The following is a 9107-nucleotide window of genomic DNA, read 5'->3' as shown; positions in this document are numbered from 1 at the left end:
CACCTTCTGGGTGAGGCTGTTCTTTGAACTTTATCCCCAAGACGGAAATTTTTTTCCTCTGTGTACTTAAGAAAAAGACAGCTACACAGGGTCACACCCACAGGTAGAGTTAGCCAGGGCACTGCAACCAGGAGGAGGGCTGATGGGCAGGGCTTTCCTCCCCAGTGCCAACCTCTTCCAAACAGAGATGTATCTCTCCTGCAGGGGCCACGTGCAGGTCTGTCCTTCAGAAAACTGGGCAAATCGTGACATGCAGGCAAGCACATGAAAATGGAATTTGAGAGACCTGGTCTGTCATCCCAAATCAGTTCCTAAGCCACTCTGTGACTGTGAGCCAGTGCCTTGACCTCTCTGAGCCTTGAGTTGGTGGATGTAATAACACCAACCTCATAAGGTCATTCATCTCTTGTGAAGATTAAATAAAATAACGCATATAAGGTGTTTCCAACAGCTCCCAACATGCAGTAGGGACCCAGTCACCCGAGGACCCTGTCTCTGCAGGCTCCTCTCAGCTATTTTAGCATTCTACAACACTGTGCTAGTGCGTCCCATAAGTCATTACATGACCTTTTTTTTTTTTTTTTTTTTTTTTTTGGCCCTAGGCATACCTTATATTTCTGAACTTAATGAGTTTACCTTTGAACTTTTTCACACTATTTATGCATTTATGACTTTTTATTATAGCCTTTACAGGATGACAGATGTTAGGGGCTCCGAGTGGCACACTCCCCTCTTCTCCTCCAAGCAATGAACTGGGAAGTCCTTGGCATGCATTCTGTCCCAGTGCTTCCCTTACTGGCTGCATGAGCTTGGAGCATGAGTTTCCCTTCCTAAGCCTGTTTCCTCCTTGCTAAGTCTCATCTTCCTAACTAAAAAACAGGAATAATAGTTGCTACCCCTCCAGATCTCCCAGACGGTTTTAAGGAATCCATGGACTCCAGCAAGATGAGTGTGGGATGTGTGCTCCTGAGGAGAGGAGATGGGGAATGAGCAAAGTCCTACCAGGTCAGGATGGAGTGCTCAGTCCAACAACACCACCAACTAAGAGAAAGGGCGTCCCAGAGACCAGGAAGGGTACCAGGGAGAGGCGCATGAAGAAAAGATGATTAATGGGTACAAATACAGACTTAGATGGAAAAAATAAGATCTAGTATTCGATAGAGCAGCAGGGTGACTATAGTTAACATTCATCAATTGTATATTTCCAAATAGCTAGAAGAGACTAATTCGAATGTTCCTCGCTTAAAGGAAGATAAATATTTAAGGTGTTAAAGCAAGTTAAATATGGCCTGAGAAGGACTCCATACTTCTATATTTGAGTCATTGCGGACAAAATGTAACCTAGATTAATAGGCAGACAAGATTGAAAACCTAACTTAGGAGTATGTACCTGTAACAATAGCTGATTCTTGGCCAATCCCAGTGGCCATACTTCAACTACTCATGGACTAAGTGTTCAAAGGGTTCAAATAAGTTAAACACCAACCTGTAACCAATCCAGCTGTTTCTGTACCTCACTTCTGATTTCTGTACCTCACTTCCCTTTTTATAAATTTGTTCTGACCACAAGGCACCCCTGGAGTCTCTGAATCTGCTGTGATTCTGGGGGTTGCCTGATTCATGAATCGTTCATTGTTTGATTAAACTCCTTTAAATTTAATTCAGCTGAAGTTTTTATTTTAACAAAGGTGTTGGATGTCCCGAGTACTGTGATTTGACTATATGAATGTACCAAATTATCACTGTACCCCAAAAGTATGTATATCTAATATACATATCAATAAAAATAATTTTTTTAAAAGGAGAGAAAAGGAGTCTTATTTACCCTTCATAAGACAAATGGGGCTGGGTCATCTGGAAAGACAGTAAGAGGAAAGCCTCTCACAGGGGATGTATTAGTCTGTTCTCACGCTGCTAATAAAGACATACCCAAGACTGTAATTTATAAAGAAAAGAGGTTTAGTGGACTCACAGCTCCACATGGCTGGGGAGGCCTCACAGTCATGGCGGAAGAGCAAAGGACTCTTTTATGCCATCTTTTTTGGCAGCAGACAAGTGAGAATGAGAGAGCCAAGTGAAAAGGGAAACCCCTTACAAAATCATCAGATCTCATGAGACTTATTCACTACCATGAGAAGAATATGGGGAAACTGCCCCCATGATTCAAGTATCTTTCACTGGGTCCCTCCCACAACACATGGGAATTATAGGAGCTACAGTTCAAGACGACATTTGGGTGGCGACACAGCCAAACCATATGAGGGGAGGACAAAGCCAAAAGTTTCAAAGAGTAAAATTAATAATCCCATGTGCAGAAGTAAATAACGAAGAGGAGAAGGAGAAATGGCAAAGTGCTGGATTGAAGCAGAAATCACTTTTAAAAAACCAAAGAGCCAAAGTGAGAAGCCTGTATAAACCGAATCCCAGGAATTAGGAGACACAGATGGAGTAGCAGGCAGGAAGGCAATGCCATGCACAGACCTTCATCAGAAATGCAAGGAGGTCAGAGGGCTGCCATAGGGTTGAGAGAGAATGCACAGGAAAAGGTGAGAAATAAGAAAGTAAGGACATCAGAACAGTGTAATCGTTCTGTTTCAGAAGCAAGGGAAGGCTCAGAGAAAGTGGGAGGCACGCTTTAGAGGAAGACTACAGCATCATTCCAGAATGGACCAAGCTATAAATCCAAGAAAGTGCTCCCCAGGGAATCAGAGTCTGGCAATCAAGGTCTCTATATGGCCTCAAGACCGAGAAAACCTCAGATTGCCGTCCCAGGAAAAGGAGAGGCCTAGCCAAGGCAACAATAATACATTTAGAAAGGACAGTGGGCAGCTATGGCAAGCTGGAGCCCTCCAGCTCCAGCTCCAGCTTAAGTCCCACCACAAGCACTGGCAGCAACGGGTGAGGCTGGGGATGCCATGCAGGATGGCAGTGGACCACTCAGCCACCATAAGGGAAAACACAGAAGGGATGACAGAGTGAGCTGTGGGAGAACCGTCACATTCAGATCCATGATAAACTTCAGACCAGACAATGAGCCAGGGACCAATGTTGGCAGGAATGCTGGAGGTAAAGAAGATGCTAAACAACTGGGGAAGACAAGGGAAAGGACCTGGAGAGGAGCAGGCACATGGGGGCTGAGGCTCAGACATCTGCCTTCAAAGATCACGTGGAGACAGACCAAGTGAAGTATCTCCCCCAAGCAGGGATGGGCCAGCAGGGCAAACACAGAAAGTCATCTGAGCAAACACAGAAAGTCATCTGAGTACTTGCTGCTGGAAGAAGACATGCTGAGCATCATCAGCATGTGTGTTTGTGTGTGTGTGAGTGTGTGTCTGTGTGTGTACTTTGAAGTGTACAGAGCAACAATTTTTTTTTTTTTTTTTTGAGACGGCGTCTTGTTCTGTGGCCCAGTCTGGAGTGCAGTGGGGCAATCTCAGCTACTGAAACCTCCGCCTCCCAGGCTTAAGCAATTCTCCTGCCTCAGCCTCCCAAGTAGCTGGGATTACCGGTGCATGTCACCACACCTGGCTAATTTTTGTATTTTTAGTAGAGATGGGGTTTCATCATGTTGGCCAGGCTGGTCTTAAACTCCTGGCCACAAGTAATCCACCCACCTGACCTCCCAAAGTGCTGGGATTACAGGTGTGAGCCACCACACCAGGCCCATAGCTACAATTTTTTTGAGCATCTACTGAATGTAAAGCAGTGAGTGAGGCACATTACATACATTAGCTCCCTCAGTTCACTCATACACACAGACACACACATACACGATTTTGTGTAAGGCCACACAGTAAGTGGCAAAGCTGAGATTTGAATGTGTTTCTTGTATCCCAAGCCTATGCTCATAATTGCTCTTCTATTCCTTAAGATAAAAGGTAACTCTAGGAGAGACTTTCATTTCTCCTATTTGACTGGAAAATGGGAGGAAGGATGGGCTCTGCAAAAAGTTCTTCTGGGATGAGACGGGGCACTGAGTCATCCACTCTGGGTAACCTGCCCGGCATTCTCATTTCCTAAGCTGGATCCCGGATGTCTCTTCTGTTCTCCTCCTGCCCTCTGTGCTTACTTCTGCCTTCACATTGTATTAACATCATTTGTCTCCACATCTGTTTCATCCATTAGACCAGTGAATGTTTCTTAACCCTGGGTGCACATTAGGATCTCTGTTTAAAAATAACAATGCCAGGGTCTCAGTCAATACCAATTAAACCAGAATCTCTAGGGCCAGGACTTTAGAATTAGTATTTTTTTAAAGTTCTTCAGATGATGATTCAAACATGCCACGAGGTCTGAGACCCACTGTTGCAGGCTGTGAATACTTCAAGGTCAAGATCAGGTCATGGGTTTTTGAATCCCCAGAGTCCAGCACAGAGTCTGGTTCATAGTAGATGCTTGACACATGTTTGCTGAGATGATGAATTCAGATAGCAGAAGATAAAGATCAAGAACACAGAAAGGGAAATCAGGAAAGTGTCATGAAGAATGGGAAAAAAAGAAGTGATTTGAGAAGCAGAAAAGAATCTTCGAGATGCCAGGACAAAGGAAAAATCTGCATGAGGCTGCACGATCATGAGGTTGTCTTGCATAACAAATCTCTAGCTAAAGGTAATATGAAACTTCAATGCAAAATAAACAGCACTTGCCTCAGAGAGGAATGAGGTGGAGAGGAGTCAGAAACGTGAGTCTCTGAATGTGCTGGAACAATGGGCGTTCGGGGCCAGAACCCTCATCGGTGAAAGGAGATGAAGAGGGCACGTGCCAAATCAGAAGAGAAAGAATGGAATCATGATTTTGAGAATAACAAAAATGTGTGAAAGAATATGGCCTGGAAGATAAAAATCATGATTTAAAAATAAAATGGGAAAACAAGAAAAAGAAATCTTATGAATAAGAGTGGATTTGTTAGCCATATGCGTGTTTGCTCAGAATGCTATTGTTTCAGCAGTGGGGAAAGGATTATAGGTAAATAAAATACGAAAATGCAGTTCATAATGAAAAATCCTTTGATGAACAACTGAGATAATCATTGTGAAAACTCCCTGAAAAAATACAAAATGTTCTGGAAATGCAAGATGACATAATTATCATTCTAAGGTGTGATCATCCAGTAGAAGTTGCTGTGTGTCCCAAGAAAATTAGCTCTCGGATGGGTGCAGTGGCTCACGCCTGTAATCCCAGCACTTTGGGAAGCCAAGGTGGGCAGATTGCTTGAGTTCAGCAGTTTGAGACCAGCCTGGGCAACATGGTAAAACCCCATCTCTACAAAAAAAATATACAAAAATTAGCCAGGTGTGGTGGCATGCACCTGTAGTCCCAGTTACACAGGAGGCTGAGGTGGGAGGATTGATTGAGCCCAGGAGGTGGAGGTTGCAGTGAGCTGAGAGATCATGCCACTGCACTCTAGCCTGGGTAACAGGGTGAGACCCCGTCTAAAAAAAACGAACGATCAAATGAAAGAAAGAACGGAAGGAAGGAAGGAAGGAAGGAGGGAGGGAGGGAGGGAGGGAGGGAGGGAGGGAGGGGAAAAAAAAAAGACTGGCTCTCTGAGCACTGATCATTGGTAACCAAACAAAGGCCCAAAGTACCCTTACTTCAGCCTGAGACAGCTCTCTTGAGAGGTAGGCTCTCCTAGGCTGGGTCTTGGAGGAGAGTGATGCATGCCAGGTTCGTGCACTAGGTACCCTGGGGAAGTTGGAAGAAGTCAGCTTGAATCTCTGGTTGCAATACACAGAGCCAGGAAAGAGAGAGAAATAGAATAAAGGGAGCAGAGAAACAAAGGAGAGAAAGGAGATATGTTTAATATTTACTGAGTGCCTACTGTGTGCCAGGAACTGGGCATATGCAATTTCATTTAACCATCAACATAACTGTACAGAGCTTTGAACTGGCCCGATATCATATTCGATGTTAGAGTTTCTTATACCCCTCTGCAATTTTCACTCCACACTCTTTCCCTAGGATTGCACCCATGGCCAAAACTCTCATAATAACTTATGAAAAGCCTTTAGCCCAGTCTTCTCTGAGCTCCAACCATTATATATCTAACTCAACTCAGATATCTCAAATGCACCGCAAACTCTTCAAGTCCAAAATGGATGACTTTAAACTCGTCCCCAAACCTGATCCTCTTCTGGTGCTTCCTGTACCAGTGACCCCTAGTCCCAAACTGTCACCCCCATATAGGTATGCAAACTTGAAACGTAGGAGTCTTTCTTGGCACATTATTATCTTGTATCACTGTCCCATATTCAATCCACCCAAGTTCTATTTACTTCCTACACATCTCTCAAATGTGTCCACTCCCCTCTCCATCTTCCTCTCCCTGCCTAGACCAAGCTACCATCATCTCTCACCTAGACTGCTGCAGCAGCATCAGGCATCTCCTATCTGCTCCAGCCTCCTCCTATTGGTTCTCCATGTAGAAGGCAAAAGGATCTTCTCAAAATATAAATCTGATTATATCTCCACCTCTAATCAAACCCCACCAGATTTGAGTAAACCATTTGAATGGGTTCTCATCACTCTTCGGAGAAAGACCAAAGTCCTTCACATGGCCTGCAAAGTCTGGCATGATTTGACCCCTCCCCCATTTTCACCTGACCTTCTTCCCCGTCTGCTCTCCAGTCACACTGGCCTGGTCTCAGTTCTTGTCCTTCTGCCCAAGGGCCTTTGCACATACAGTTCCTTGTACACCCACTTCTTCACCTATGGCCTTATCCTCCAGATAGTAGACCAAAGACTCTCTTAATGCAAGCCTTCCTTGACATCTGGATAGATCAGTTTCCCTTATAATCTCTCATAAGACTCAAATTCTTTTCTTACAACACTTTTAAAAGTTTTCATTTTACATTTATTTATGCAACATTTGTTTAATGTCTGTCTTCCCTCACCAGACTACAATCTCATGACAGCAGAAATTGTGTGGCTTTTCTCTGCCCTGTGAAAATTGTGTGGCTTTTCTCTGTCCCTGGCACTCGGACATGCTTGTTTCTTCAGCCTCTACCTTGGGACATGCAGCTTCCTTTCTGTGCTACTCCCACACACCCTGTATGCCTGACCAGCTCCTACTCGTCCTTCAAGGTTTCCCTTCCTCTTCTCATCAATTTCTTTGACCTGTGACTGTCTATTTCTTTGGCCTGTGACTGTTCCTACCCTTAACCTTGAGCTGGGTTTGGGGTGGATAAAGGAAGGTTTGGGTTTTTTTATACCCTGCTGGGTTTTTCTGCCACTCCACCTAACATGTGAATATTATTATTAATATTCCACCCAGAACACTCCACTGCTTCAAATATTTCTATGATATTTATTTTATCTCTGGGTAAGAAAGTATAAAAGCAATGGAAGAAATCACTAATGAAAAGAAAATCAATAAATTTGACTACACCAAATTTGAAACTTTTTGGACATCAGAAACCATTGTAAACAAAACTAAAAAGCAAATGACAAGGCTGGGGAAAAATATATGCAATAAATATGACAAAGGGTTGTTATGTTTAATATATAAAGAGCTTATATAAGTCCATAAGAATAATACTAAAATCCCAGTAGAAAAATGGGCAATGGTCATGAATATGTATAAATAGCTAATAAACACATTCAAAAAATGTCTAACTGCACCAGTAGTCACAGAAATGCAAATTAACACAATGCTAAGCCATTGTTCACCTATCAAATTAGGAAAACATTAAAGGCTGGTGAGGGTGCAGTGATCAATTGCTAGTGTCCCAGGAAAAAAATAAGAAAGCAATTTTCAACTTTCAATTGCCCCCTACGACCTACAGAAAAAGTCCAAAGACCTCAGCAAGGCCTATGAGACTCTCCAGAGTTTCATCCTCACCTTCTTCTCCAGGCTCACCTCCCACCGTGCCCCAGCTCCCACCTGAGACTTGCAGTTACTGAACCAGCTGACATGTCCTGAGCATGGCATGGAACGTCATGTCTGCACAGATGGCCCTGCCTGGATGCTCTGTCCTCCACTTCCGCCTTCCCCAACCCCACCCTGTCTTCTCCTAACACCTTCCTTTCTGTGCTACTCCTCCTTGACAGACAATTCTGAGATGTCACCACCTTTAGGAAACTCTCATGACCTGGGTTTGGTGGCCCTGATCTGTGCTGTCATCACACGCACATTCCCTCCCTTAGCCCTTACCACACTGTATTGAAAATGACTCTTTATGGTTTTCTTTCCACCTTAGATTATATGTGCCTCAAGAGAGAGATTATCTTTTTATTCATTCCTGCATCTCTGGGCCTAATCCAGTGCAGATGCTCAACAGATGACTCTTGAACTAATCAATCATGTAATAAATCAATTCTTCTATTCTGCACCATAAATTTTTGCCGCTATTCTGGTAAATGCAAATTTTATTTTAAATAGATAAAATTAAGTCATTTTGGAAGGAGAGGAAATACCTCAGCCATGCCCCAGCCCTCATTTTAGTACCTATGTTCTATCATCCTGTGGACTGTAAGCCATGAAATTAGTTCATGGGTCACAATTACCATTTTTTTTTTTTTTTTTCACAAAAAAGATTTGAACTAGAAGAGAATGGAATGACTCTCATGTCTGTTCTTTCCTTTCCATGATGGATTTCCCACCTGCTGCACCCAGGCAGGAAGATGTGCCAGTGAAAAACACAAGTTGGGGAGCTGAAGATCCTGCTCTGATTCATATTAATTGTGAGACTCCAGGAGAGTTACTGATCTTTCTGCTTTGGTCTCCTTACCTAAAACATTGGGATAATAAAAATACAAATAGGATGAAATAGGAAGAACCAGTTTTGCCTCAAATTCTCAAAATTGCTCATCAGCCTTTCTCATAGAAACACAGTAAGACCCACCAGAACAAACACAACACAACCATATTACTTCCCCCGGCACTTTCTATGTGTGTGTACATGTGTGTGTTTTGAAACGGGGTCTTGCTCTGTCGCCCAAGCTACAGTGTAGTGGCTCTATCAAGATTCACTGCAGCCTCCGCCCCACCTGGGCTCAAGCGATCCTCCCGCCTCTGCCACCTGAGTAGCTGGGACCATTTTCTGTTCTGATGCCTGACTCCTTCTTTATCAAGTCTCCATTCAGGGAGCAGCTCTTTCCTATTTCGA

The sequence above is a fragment of the Papio anubis genome, chromosome 17 (genome assembly GCF_008728515.1).
Source record: "Papio anubis isolate 15944 chromosome 17, Panubis1.0, whole genome shotgun sequence".
NCBI lineage: Eukaryota > Metazoa > Chordata > Mammalia > Primates > Cercopithecidae > Papio > Papio anubis.
This window is presented reverse-complemented; position numbering follows the sequence as displayed.